At 41.6% G+C, this 14,816-nt stretch overlaps 1 protein-coding gene across 1 annotated transcript in view; it reads left to right on the top strand.

The window, feature by feature from the left end:
* LOC143902485 (uncharacterized) overlaps positions 1 to 14,816 on the top strand; it is a 60,078-nt gene that overhangs the window by 19,667 nt on the left and 25,595 nt on the right. The window lies entirely within an intron of this gene.

Genomic DNA, 14,816 nt, shown 5'->3' with positions numbered 1-14,816 from the left:
ACATGTACTTATTATATTTTTCTGAGCTTGAATCGACGTTTTACACCTTTGTTGAGTCAAATCGCACAATAGCAGGTTCAAAAGTGATGAATAGTATTTGTAATGTTCAAGTTTCTTTCATGTCAACAAGAGACCAAACCTTTATCCATCGGATATTGTTATCCACGATATGCAGAATGGATTTTCTATATAAGGCTGCCTTCATTCCGAAAGATTAGGCATCCTTGTCGGATTTCGATGAGATTGTCGCGAAACGGTGTGGAACGTGCTGAATACTAGGACGCGCGCATCTCGGATGCGTACAAAAGCATGGAGAGAGTCGTACGAACAGAGAGTGAAGGTACGACGGGGCTTGGAAAGAGCCAGACGTCGCCTGCAATAACTTGTTGCACCCAACCACTTGTTGCACGCCTCTCAAAATTCTTCACGCCTCGCCGAGCAATTTTACCGTAAATTGCCTCTTCGGGAAAAAATCTCTCTCTTTCTCTCCCTTTTCCTCTCCCCCCTCTCTTTCCTTCCTGTCTTTCTCTCTCTTGTGACGTATCTCATCGGGTGCGAGGCCAAGACCGATGCAGGAAGACTGGTCGAGCTACGAGCTACGAGCGTGGCTCGTGGTATCGCGAACAGGAAGAGCCGAGAGGAAGTTAATAGACAAACGCGTAAAATAATAAATTGAGATTTTGCCACGAGAACCGCGGACGGTTCGCGGACGAGAGTCGCGGTTGTTATTCCATTTGCTATTCTTACAAGATTTCCTTGCACACATTATAATTTATCGTGCGTCATAATTTTATCACGGTAATATGATTTTAGAAAAATAAATTTTGCATTTTACATGTCTAAAGAAAATGATACGAGAGCAAGGGGAATAACGAAAGAAATGAAATTTATTAAGCAATCTTGTTTTATTTGTTAGTGAAAATTTTTAACAGAATTAGCTTGTCACTTTTTTCGTCTTACTTAGTCATGTGTACACGTATTCCAAAAGAGAAACAACTATTTCTTTTATGACAAATTCAGTATGGAAAACCTATTTATTAGATTAATGTTATTTCATAATGAGGATATTTCGATAAATTAGTCCAGTGCAGTGGTTTGGAAGTTCGCTGACATCGGTATTCGTGGTAAAAAGTGCGATCATTTACATCGTCGTGCCTTCGTTCGTCGCATGAATATAACAAGCGTCTCCGGACGTATCAGCGAAGCTCTCGTATCAGAAGACATATTTTTTCTTTTTTCTTTTCGTGAAAGGATACCTGCTTATCGCTTGCAGTCATCCGTCATCGTTGTATCGCCTTTACGATTACAAAATCACGCCCGCATGCCAAGGCTTAAAGGCAATTAAGGCTGCGGCGATCAAATTATTCGGACATGCCGGTTCTTTGACGCTGCGCCGCCTCCGTAGTCACATGATTTTTCATGTCGCGATAGTGTGCGTGATCTCATAACACCACGTCAACCGGAGCTGAATACGAACTTGGCGGATATTTAGCACTTAAGAATTTAGCAGGAGAAGGTATTACCATGCAAACTGCTGCATTCAAAAATGTGCATTTACAGATAATAATAATAAAATTATAATGATATATTAAAACGTAGCGTTATCATATATTGAGCTTCGATATCAATTGATGTATATCGACTATAGATTGCAAAATTTTTGCGTAAAATGGATTTTCCAACAATAAGTATTATGAAACACAACTATTATTTACATTTTTTTTTATTTCCTGTACATAAAAGTATAATTTACAAATTATATAATTGAAAAATTACTTTAACATTTCGTTAAAGCATTTCTTTCCTAAATAGTTACATTATTTAATCTATTTAAGGGATCTGTTTAATCGATGATTATTTAAACACGTTCTATTGATCTGACATTTCATCGTAAAATTTCTTCAACCATAATGCCTTTAAAACTTTTGAAGCCTGCTCCGGACGGAGCGTCAACAAAACCACACGGCGAAAGAACGAGAGTCGTCTCGGTTTCAGACCAAGTCGCTTTGAAAGGGGAGCGGCTACATGTGGATTTATTAAATGCTGAACGATGCGTAGTACATCAAAGTAAGTATTATTAGACGGTGACACGTCGCGACGAAAATAGAAACACCCCCGCTTGTGCGTTCCAAATATTGTTGGAACCTCGACCTTGCTTCAGCGTAGCCATACATCATCGTCCACTGAACGTCTCTCCTCAGTTTCCATCTTTGTGCTAGCGGACAGTTCGCGTTGATGCCGTTTCATTTAACGCCAGCAAACGTAACAAGCATGTCACTGTGTTTCGTAAACGTATGATAAATATTTAATCGCGTGATTGTGTCACTGTAATGTACGCGTTGTGGTATTGATATTCAAATTTTTATTACGCTCTACATTGCTTTAGAAAATTATTAATTACTGCATCCGAGAGAAAAGGGAATGTAAATAAAACATTGAATGTAATTAATCAATTATCTTCATGTAAGCGTATGGTCACCGCTGTAAGGGCGATATTCAATTCTCTGGGCTATATTAGACGCTTAACTGCTTGTAATGTAAGTCGTTGCGCGAACCAAGACATCTGACGTCTTTTAACGAAGATTAATTAAATGCGTTACGATGACAGTGATAAATCGCGCATCGATATAATGTCGCGGTGATATTGCACGTTTTAAAATTTCTGTGCACCGCCGATTAACTTCTACCAATTAAATTGCTTTCGCTAGCTTGGCCGCGTCCATCTATACCGATTGGATGATCGCTCGACGACGCGACGTTGGCGATCGCGAGGAAGCTCTGAAATCTAAGTCATCGATACCACGATCTCGTATCGGATCTCGAAAGTAGGTATCGTTCGCTAAATCCTAACGCGAACAACGTTCACGCTCCACATGTCGCGACGAACGATCGAGGAAATCGGCCTATTGATCGGCACCGATTGATGCGACGGATATTACGATGTTGGCGATGCGTTATGATTCGCCGCCGAGTCGTGGAGATCCTTTCGCCGTTTGTCAACCCTCTTTTTCTCGGCCGATGAATACACTCGTATAGCGCGCGCAATTAATATCGGCGCGTTACAGGCGTACGCGTGCGGCAAAAATCGTTTCCATGCATGCAAATGAGCGACTCGGCATTAATTAGCGTCAACGTCGAAGCGGACCGCCTTGTGTTGCGCGAACGTATAAAAGACCGTACTTAATGCAAAAACGATTCATACATTGCGCATTATAAGCGTATATATGTGTATGCGTCGCGTGTCTCCACCGATAAATGTCCGCGGTCGATAGCGCGCGTCAAACGACACCAAGTTTTATTTTTCGCCGAGCGGAAGGATACTTGGAGCATCAGTATGAATAGTCGATCGTAAAGTATTTGCGCTCCATCCAATTAATCGCATGTCTGTAAATAAGAGTTATTCATTTCTTTCCGTAGCGTGTTAAATTCTGTGTTACGTTGTACACCGATATTATTTGTTAGCGCCAGAGTGTCTTGATCCGATTATAAGGGATTAATTCTAGGTAATTATATGCAATAGATTTGTATGGATTTATTTTGTTAATGCGCAACAGATATATCGGTGTCATTTGACAAGAGTATTTGAGAGGAAAGCTAGCGATATAGATTTAATGGAGAGCGACATTGGTTTCTGCAAAATTTACGATTGGTAGGATAAAATTATCTTGTATATCACGTACGCTTTCCTATACAATTAATATGGTATATTATCGCATACAAATCAACACGTCCAACATCGTCTGACAACATATTTTGCATGTCGCACCGCGTCTATAATTACGATATTTCAAAGTTTACAATAAGGTAGTACTAACATAGTATAAAACTCTTTGGCACTTGTCCTGTTGATTTAAAAGTTGCTATTATTTCTTACACGATTATTACCTCATAAACACTTTTGAATCCTAACATCTATATCTGCATGCATTGAGCAGAAAACGAGCAAAGCGAGCCGACCAGGAAGTATTGCTGTTTTTCTCGTTTTTGCATTAATTTATATGCCCAATATAAATGTGGTGACTTGTAACACGCAAAATTCCTGAGGTCATAGAAATTCATGAACATAATACGATGTATTACTATATAGGAAAGGCGTGAAAATTATCATTATATTAATATACTAAATGGCAGTAAATTTTCTTCATAAAAAGATTGCCAAAAAGATCTTGTAATTCTATTATTTTTCAAGTACATCAAGACTTCTACAAAATATACATTGTGCAATAAGCTAGTATACTTGTAACAAACATTATTTCTAATGAAAATGTGGATAAAGGTTCAATTAACAATTATTCGCACTCGTGACTCTCGCATCATTCCTTCGAACGAAGAATAGAATCGCGTCGGCAACGAATCGTCCGCGAAGATGTTCGCCCGATGCCAAAGAGAGAAAAAAAGTCTCGATTCACAGCTCGACTTATTAATGGCCGTTGCTCGAGCCGTCGTTCGAGCGCGCTAAAGGAGGCGTACGTCTTGTTTGCCTTTCCACCTAATTCAACTGGCACACACGCGCCCGGGCCTCGAATACTGCACACGCATACTATACGCACACGCACATACGCACGCATCGCGCCTCTGTCACGGAAATCGCACCTGTCCGAGACTCGTTCGTGCCGCGAGCCTTAAGCCTGTCAGCGAGATTCATACGGACTCGGATTGATATATCTCCGCTGAGCGCGAATCCGCTCGGCCTCTCTCCTTTCGGTGCTTCTTTCACCTTTTTTCGCGTCTCGCCGATCCAACTGCGCGACGAGGAGTCGCGCGGTCATTCGCGCGTTTTACGCTTAGCATTCGGACGTGTACGAAGAGACCGGATGATAAAGATACAGAAGAGCGGAGTTCACGCGCTTTACGTCGCACAAGCAATGCAATTATTTCGTATAGCAGCTGTAATAAAGGATATAGAACCTTGCGAGAAATAGCAAAGGTATTCTCGCATCTCATTACAAACGCAAAGGTTATCAAATCGTGATTTGGAAAGAAGAATGGAACAAAGAAAGTTATATAATAAGATCATGAGTTTAAAAGAAGTAAAGTTTTATGAAATATACATTTTATTAGACAATTTTATTAGAATTTTTTGAAGATACCACAGAATTTTTTTTCTTGAAAAATGAGAAGCGCTTAACTTCACAAGGAAAATCTGTATTAAATCTTGTACTTACATTATATATATAATTAATACGAAATTTAGTACAAAATTAAAAATCAATTAACAGTAAAATAAGTTTTCGTCATTTTTCTTTAAATAATTCAATTGTATGTATCAAATGCATCATACTTGTCACTACCAAATCAAATCATTCTATGACACAATTAAAAAAATTACATTTATCAACAAATTGTGTTATAAAATTATCACAAGTTTCAATAATTATATCCGACTCAAGATATGCGCTCCGCGTTTGAAAGAACTATACGTACGAGGAAGTAGCGCGATATAAAACCGACATGTAAGGAGGGGGGTATTCGCGTGCATCGCGATGACGTACGATAAAAAATCTCATTTTCGTTGCACCTTGCGCGCGGTGCTTGCCACGCCCGCTAAATTATGTTTTCCCCAAATTGCTTTGCGCCACGCCCGCTCATACGTTTTCGACATCGAGAGGGGTTGACGGTCGTTAAGAGGCGGCCGATTTTTCTTGCGCCGGTCTTCCGCTCGCGTTTCAACGTTTAAACCCCCATCAACCAACGGCAAAAACTAAAAGAACAAGACTAACGTTCCGGAGATAACATTTGGAAGCGCTTTACAAGATGTGTACTCTTACGAATTCAGAGATAGTATGTTTTATGTTTGTTTTGATCTGCGAAATACGACAACTCAGAAATATAAACATAACACAGAAAAGATATGTAAAATATACTTAAACCAGTCTTAATGATCTTTTTATCAAATGTGTTTATAAATATGCAATTATAATATGTTTTAATTGTAGATTTATTACTAATCCATATAGTGAGATATATTTTATATAGGATGTAACATCAAATTTATAATTTTTTAAAGAAAGACTTGGTTCGTGATTTTTACGCTTCTGAAATGCTATAAAATTACAAGGCAACAACTTGTATGTCTGCGATCAGAACTACGTATAGTATCCAGTTTCTCGAGATTTCGTGGCGCACGAGTAGACCTCTCGCCGGATGAATGGAAATCGCGTGAATGACCGAGGATCGCCCTCGGGTGATCGGGAGAGGCAGAACGAGCGACGGCGATCCGGTATGCGTGATCGAGAATGATCGAGCGAGTCTTTCAACCGAGCTCCTCGTGATTCCTGCAGATCGTTCGCTGTAGGGGGATCGGTGATGAGGAATAATTCTCTCTTCGTGGTGCATATACGTACACACGGTTCGGGGAAAGGTGGGGAAGCGGGAAGAAGGAAGGCGGGAGCCACCGCGAGAGAGGGACGAGTGAGGAGAAAGAAATAGCCAAGTGGAAAGTGGCAGGCCACCGTTACCGGCGCGGCCAAAAACGCGCCGCCTCGAGGCGTACAATATGCAAACGATGCTTTAAAACGGGATATCTGCTTCTTCGTGCCGTCGTCGGTATTATCTTGGTTTTACTGTTCTCGCAATGCGCCACGGCGCGGCGGCACGCCTGACGCCGTCGGCCCGACCGGACGGGCGGCACATTAGGTCCACACACATCTGGACCTAGCTGGACGCCAGTAAAAAAATTTTATAGGGCCCGTGTATTGAAAAAAGAATTGATAAGAGATCGACGAGAAATCTTTTTGATGCCTTGTTAACACATATAAATCACGTATCTCTAATAATTATATATATTATTACAGATACATGCGCGAAGGCAAATTCTAGATCCTCCTTGTTTGTTAGAAAAAAAATTATGTGTCTGATTACTTATTGTATAATATAGAGAATAGGTGTAAATGATAAAAAACGAATAACGCAGATGTACAACCGACCGAGAAATAATATCAGTAATTCTTGAGGTAATATCCTCCGCTCTCAAAATTCGACAATCCTGCAGCGGAGCATTTTGCTATTCCGAAGGGGGTTCCGTTACGAGCGGGCTCGCGTGAACGCCGACGAAGAAGAGGCGCAAGAGGAGCCTCGGGGAAGGACCAGGTCGAAGAAATAAGAACGACTCACGAAGGACGAGACGAAGAGGAGAGCACAGGCGGGGGAGGAGAGAACTGCTCTACATATAAGAGAGCCGTAGCCTAAGGCGCGACTCGGCTACCGACGTTCCCTCTCGCTCTCCGGCGGAGCACGAGACTCGAAGGGGACTCGGGAGAAGAGTGCAGAATCGAGATTCGAGGCGAACGAGGGAGGAAGAGAGACAGGAAAAAGAGAGATGAAGGAAGAGCGAGAAGCGGAGGTGGGGTATACGTCCATCTCATCCATCCTTCTACCTTCTTCCTCTCGTTCTTGCTTCTCCTAATGATAGCGTGCACGTTGCCCCCCCTCGATGCACCGCGCCGGGCATCAGCGGCACCGGCAACAACAACGGCAGCAACAGCGGCAGCAGCATCCAGCTTCGACGAATATATACAGCGGTGTAACACGACGGTTGGTGAAGGCGAATCTAACTACCAGAGCACACCTCCGCCTCCGTGCACTAAAACATTACCACGCCGGCAGCGTCGACTGCCGCCGCGCCGTTGCTCCTTGTAGGGTATCATCCGAGGCACGTATAGAGGGCCCTAAGTGCTACTCCGGGGTCCCGAACCACCAGTGCTACTCTTCGGTTGTTCTACTTTTCCTCTTCCTTTGCCGCTATCGCGAAGGAGAGACGGGATAATCGAGCGAGGCCCGTGATTACCCATTGAGGATGGAATTCATTATGAAATCTACTTTGATATTACACTCGCTTTTCGCTCCGTCTGGCTCCTTTGTTCGCCGTGCGCCCCGTCAGCCCCCTTATTAAAATAAATAATTTTAATTTCCGAAGTTATTCGCGTGCAGAATATTATAGAATAGAAGGCTACGTAGACTTCCTCGCGCTGCTTCGGCTTGCTCGAGAAGGAAAGGGGATGAAGATTGACGACGAAAGTACGGATGTTCGCGTATTTTTCCCGCGTCGTTTTTTAAATTACATTTTTTTTGCAAATATAAAATTATCCTGTCACATCTCGTTAGCCGCGGTCAAACGGCGATGGAACGGCCTTCGAAACGGCCGAGTCGAAGCCGAGCGCAGACCGAGAGACGTGATCTCGCGGCTGAAACCCCGCAATCTGTCTTCCTTTCTACAAAGTTGAATTTCAGTTCTAGCGTGTGTCGACTTATCCGGCGGTAATTGGCGCATTTACCGCCAGACGTTATTGTCTACATACAGAACACGTAAACGCCCGTACGAAACGATATAATCGTATAATTTACACGCCACAGCCTCAAATGGTCCCATTGAATACAATCTAATATCTAATTTGCGGGCTACCTATATAGATAATTTCGCGCGCGTTCATGAGTTAATCCTATACGCTTCTGCAAGCGGACTTGTATATACGTAACGTAACATTTGCACAATATTTTATATAATTCTTTGTTGTGAAATAACAGCTGCAATATTAATCTACAGCAACTTACAATGATGTGAATTGATGATAGACTTCTTCAACGATGAACTCGATAAACATGTACCTATAGATGTAATATAATCTTCAAGTTATAATGTTCATCTTCCTTTTTCTCTCGTTTAAAAAGAACTCCGATGTTAATTCTAGCAAAACTACTTTGGTATTCGGTTTATCAGATGATAGACCGCTACTGTAGATACTTAAACTTATTAGGAAATCACGCGTCTCCCATATTTTAACAATTTCTTTTCGACAACTGTTGAATTCTCTTTGCACGATTATTATGCGGGATAACTGTCGCAGACTGAGATAGTATCGATAACCCTGGAAGAGTGCCGTACGAAATGCATTGATCTCGAGATTACTGTGCGGCATCGCGTCGATGTCGAGCGCGAAATTGAAATTCAATTGCACACACGGGGAGCGAGCCTGCTCCTTCGGTCATCCTCACCGCTCGTTCTCCACTTGGCGAACCTGCCTGGCCTTCCCCACCAACGCGTTTCTCTCTCGTTTTTTCGCATCCCTTCTCTTCGGGCGGGGTTTTTGCGTCGTTTGAAGGAGAGCGAGAGAAAGAGAGAAGGAGAGAGCGAGACAGCGAGCACGCGGTTCGTTCCACGAGCGCTCGCCGCGTAACACGACGGTCGTACGTGACAACGATAATCAGCGAGTTAAGTGGGGTTTAATTTCCTTTGGGTGCGGGCGGGTGGAGAGAGACGCGAACCAGAGTGGCGGCTGTGTTACGGAGCAGCGCGGAGAGGTAGGAGGGAGGAAAATGCGTGTATACACCTGCCAAGAAACACGCAGGCTTGTACACAACATAGGCGGATCTTGTGCCGACTCCCGTGGACGAAAAAGAGAAACGTGGGGGAGGGTGCACGGAGAGCGAGAGAGGCGAGAGAGAGAGGAGAGGATGGCTGAACGCGGCTCGACAGGGACACACAAGAACGTCCTGAGAGCCCGCCCGCGCCACCTGTAATTGGGTCCAATCATCGTGGTTCTCATGCGAGCTCTTTTCTAAGATCTCGTAAGTCGATATGTGTGAAACGACGAAGCTGCTAAGTCAATGGCTTACGATCGGAGACACATGGAATTGATATAGAAATCGCGTTTTTTGATATATTTTATTCGCGATAAAAATCTCGGCAAAAAAGTCACGGAAAAACCATGACAGGTACATGGTAGAAACATATCTTTATGTCCATGTAAGCGATGGCAGAACATATTCATTAACGACTGAAAATTATATAGAATCGATTTGCTCTTCAATTGTAAATCGATGGTTGTACGATAGCGAGGATCGTGTGTCAACGTTTATAGCTGAATAAAATGTTCTGGGCATGTCACGATCGTAATTGGCTCGCTTGGATAATTGGACCTAATCATCCTGATTTTCACGCAACACACCTGCCAAAATCCTATAAATCAACGTAAACGTGACAGCGTGCGTGAACGAAAGAGATTCCTGTGACTCGTAAAATTACAACGAATTAAAGGAGCCTCTTATAAACTCGTTTATTCGTAAAAGACGCATCCTGAAAAGAATAAATTGTGATAATATACATAAAGGGAATATTTGCAAGTACACTTTGTTGTATAGAGATTGTCTCTTCAAGGAATTTGCTTCTGGCTTTGTTACTTTTTTAATCAGATATTTTATCCGTTGAATTAATAATACATCTCTTTAAACTTTTCTACTTATCTAACATAAATTTGCATAACTGTAAATAATACGACGTTTCATTATTTGTTACGCGTCACTGTGCAGATTTCGCTGATAATTGCTAATAAAGATTATATCAAAAAGATTACGTTTTCGAGAAGATCTTTAAATGATTTTTAATGTTACGACATGTTATTTCTTCAACACTTCCAACAATCACATGCACGCTTTCGTTTGCTACGTTTTGGTACATGTTGTTACGCGTGCCATCGACTTTAATCATCGGTATAACCGCGGTTTCCTGGGACTTCTCGTTCCTCCGGATTCGAATGAGAGTTGCTGTATCTACAGGAGTCACTACGCATCTTCGAAGGCAGCTGCCTCGCCTCTTTTTCCTTGCCTATACAGATCGTACACATCTAAAGTCGATAGAGCGACGGATAAGAACATCGATTGAATCCGAGCAAATATATATAGAATATCGTCCGTATCTTACGATTATAGATATAGATCTTTTTTTTAACATGACAACTACAGATTGTAACTCTCCTCTATCTGTTTATCTGTATTCTGAAATCTATTGTTGAGCGAGAAAGACCGTATTTTTATATGTACTTTTACAATAAGAAATAGAAAAGAATATTTAGATATATATTTATATATAATCTCCGATTACTTAAAGACAAAAAGGAAAAATTAATCAAAGTAAAGATATATAATTTATTTAAAAATACACAAGAAGTACATCAAGATAATATTTTTGAGGAAAACAAAAATTATATTGTGCAAAATTTGTGAGTGTTATTATGAAGTTGTTATTTTATGTTAATGTATATTTATGAAGAAAAGTGATCGGTTGTATTGCCGATCGCAGCATCTATTGATAGCGAGGAGATGATGCCGTCGTGCAGGCCTATTAATTTCTAACTACAGATAAGATTTAGGCGTTATAAAGCAATGGAATAAATCCGTAGTCGCTTTGTCGGTAGCGGGACTCGTTACCTAATGATACTGCATTAATTACATCTTAGCAGATAAAATGCTAATATGAGAAGTGACAGATCCGTAAAACGACGCTTTGTTATCTAGATCTAGATAACAATCAAAAGGAACGGGATAACGATCGTGTAGTCACACTCACTGTGATTTAAAATTAAATACATAAAACGCAACAAATATGTCGATACATAATTTTATTAGTAACGAAGTTAAATTTTCTTTGTTCAATATATACATAGATATTTTTCTATTTTGCTGCACCGATTTCGACGAGACGTTATTGTCGCATAGCGGAATAAAGTTTGAGTAGAAAACGGGTTTTGCTTTATAATTGAGAAAGTGTAGAGTATCTAATGATATTACCTTGAAAAATCTCCTCGTCAGGATTTACGACCTTTTAGATTGCGATGATGAGAAAAGTCATTGTCCGAGAACTCGTTAGAGCTTACTTCTTATTGTTAGCGTCTGCAGTTTATGATCTATTCCGAAAATTTGATGTACCTTGTCGCCGTGTAGCTCGTCACAGGATGTCCACTCGGTCGCTTTAAACTACCGAAGATATTTATGATACTACTGTTTCCTCGTGGTTGCACAATGTAACGCAGATGAAGAGCGAGTGGTTAGCATAAAGGTGGGTGTTGGTTATATACTTTAAGCTGTGGAGCTGTTAATGACACCTACGATGTCTCTTCAATGAAAGCAGCCTCGAACTACCATGACTACTTTATATCGATTCGAAAGAAGTAAGCCTTCGATCTATCTTGAGAACATCGTCGTATTTTCGTTTCTTATCTTGTAGTAAATCTTAAACATATTGAGAATCTTGTTTTAGAAAATATATACATATATTGTCCATTAAACACTTTTGCTTATTTAAATACGTTTCTGTTATTCGATATTCTCGGCTGTTAAAGATTAGTTTCAATTATAAACGTATAAAAATCCATACAGAAAGAGATTTACGTTACCCTCAGTTATCCTCAGTCGTCGTAAGAATATTTTACATTTTATATTTTGTACTGTATCTGTATTTATAAACTCCTTTTCCTCCTTCCTCTATTTTCTGTTCATTTCTCTTTCGCTTCGCGCTATCCTTCTTCCTCGCTCTTTTCTCTTTCCCTTCCTCCGCCTATTTTCTTTTTCCCATTTTTTCTGCTGGTCTTTTTACTTTCATCTTTCTCTTCTTCCATCTCCTTTTTTATCTCCTCTATGCACTTTAAATGTGTTGCATGCGCGTGAACTTAGTATACGCCTCCACCTGCTACTCGAGGATGAATCGACGATATAAAAAGTGAAGAGAGAATCTTAACTCGTACCTTCATAGCCATTGAACGATTCCCTCTTTAGCCGCGTCCACAAATTGCCTGCTTCGTGATGCAGTTTGCAGAAATATGAGATTGCTATATCTAAATCGCTCTACTCCGGCCTGTGGTTTCGTCTTCTGGACATTAATTTCTAACAATTACAAGAAGAAGAAGTAGGGACAATGACATAAATTTCAGTTCTAGTCATCTATCTATCAAACTTAAGGTCACATCCTACGTATTAACTTTTTGTTATACGAAAGAGACGTCCTTTTAGAAGTGCCTATCAATTTAGACAGTTTTATGATTCTATACCTACATTTTAGTAGCAGGCTAGTTAATTTTCATTGTTCTCATTCTGTTGATATTCACATGTGTGGACACAAGCAAGCAGCAAGTCCCAGTAATATTGAACCCTTCGAGCGAGAAAGTTACATGACTGGTTCGCAGTAAAACGCACGAATCGCCGTTCCCAAGGCGCAAAAAATCGCGTCATAACGGTTAAAGGCCGTTAAGGTCCTGATCCTGGTTTGTTCGAGGTGGCGATTTCGTCACGATTATTTTTCACTTACAGCCGGCTCTCGCAGAACAACAAATACTTTCGGGGCCAGAGAGTCCCACGGCGCCGTGCTACCGGGTCCGGTATCAGGATGCATAATCGACTGGCATTCTCCGGGAACGACGGGAAAGAAACTTATGGCAACGTCTTGTAATGACATTAGTAAAGCGGGACGAGACCGTAGCTTATCGGTATGTGCCGGAGATTCCATAGATGAGCCCGTTGATACGCTTTTATTGATGCAATGTTGCTTATCTTAGCATAGCGTGGGATTTGTTTTCGTCGATTGAGTTCGGAAGATCACTCGAAATTCACTTCTTTGTCTAAACCAGTCTTCAAGTGTACTTAATAGATATATATTTCATGATTAAATATATTACATTAAAAGAAGTATATCTACATATATATTAAACATGCTGCAAAATCACCTTTTTCCTGTTTTTGATTAATTTTGTAGAACAAAGCGTGTTTTTGCTGTATGTGCCATATCTTTATTTTGATAAATGTAAAAATTGAATGTTTGACTGAGTTTATCCTGTTTAGCATTTTGCATTAATTTACTCTTTTATTACAAGAGAACGATGTCAAGCGAGCTGTCCTCTTTCAGTAACAACTTTGTTAGGAAATGAACGTCGCAAATCCGATAAGGTCTCACTTTGGCGCGTAATCGGCGGTAAGAATCGTCATGAGACATCGGGGTACACCGCTGTCGGGTTAACTTCTTATTCCAGCGTGGCAGCGTTCTTATCTCGTGACGCGCTCTTTTGATGCTTGCCTTTTCGGTCTTTCTTTTTCTCTCGCGGATTATCACTCGCCTCACGCTCCAAGGTATGCGCTGTCAACGGTTGACGATAAGGGAACTGTAAACGGCCATCTTTAACCTGTTGCAATATCCTTATATGCATAGATAGTATCTACATACTAATTAGCATAAATAAACATCGTGTCGTGGAAAATAAGGCTGTGCTCGGCAAGTCAAAAGTGCTTCAATTTTACACCGATATTACGGGTAATTTTTGAATAATTCTATAATTATAGATGCCTTGTTATTGCGGAACGGGGGGGGGCCTCGTCATCTTTCTCAATTTGTTTTTTTTCTTTTCTTAGCGTGACGTCCGAAGGGTATCCTCACGTTCAGGTATTCTGCGACACTCGTGTACACTCACGACGCGGGTTCCTGAATCAAAGCTACCCACGTTTGTCTTTGGCAAAAGGGAGATCAAAGGCTTGCGCGGGTCCGTAATGCGGACGCGGGTTCGCCACCCGCGTGTAAGAAATAATAATAATTAAATGCGCTTAATTACCGGCGAGTTGCCGCGAAGGATTCGGACGGGCGATAACTCAGCGCCGGGCACTCGGGGCGGCGGCGGGCAGAATGGCCGACGAGAAGCATTTGGTAGGATATTGCGCGTTGTGTTGCAAGCGTGCGCAGTTCATTAGGGTGGATCCTTTTTCGGCTGGTGAGGCAACGCCGCGGCCCAACGGGGCAGCGCGAGGGGTCGAAGGGAGGTAGCGCGCGCGAAAGAGGCAAAGATAGCTGCAGAAGCACGAAGCAGTTAATATTGTCTCCTGGGGGCATATTTTACGGCAGATACAATCTTCAGGATGCCTCGCTAAAAGCTACACGTGTTTATCAGCGTAAGCCTCGCCCCCATTCGCCCCCGACCGCCGTTTCGCGACTCCTCTTTCGTATATCTCGCCGCATCTTCCTTCTTCCGTCTTCACCTAACCGTAGGTCTCTTTCTCTTTAAAGC

Source organism: Temnothorax americanus, unplaced genomic scaffold (genome assembly GCF_048541705.1).
Source record: "Temnothorax americanus isolate GAGA-0224 unplaced genomic scaffold, ASM4854170v1 Scaffold4, whole genome shotgun sequence".
Classification (NCBI taxonomy): domain Eukaryota; kingdom Metazoa; phylum Arthropoda; class Insecta; order Hymenoptera; family Formicidae; genus Temnothorax; species Temnothorax americanus.
The sequence above is the reverse complement of the archived record's forward strand: the minus strand, read 5'-3'. Positions and strand labels throughout refer to the sequence as shown.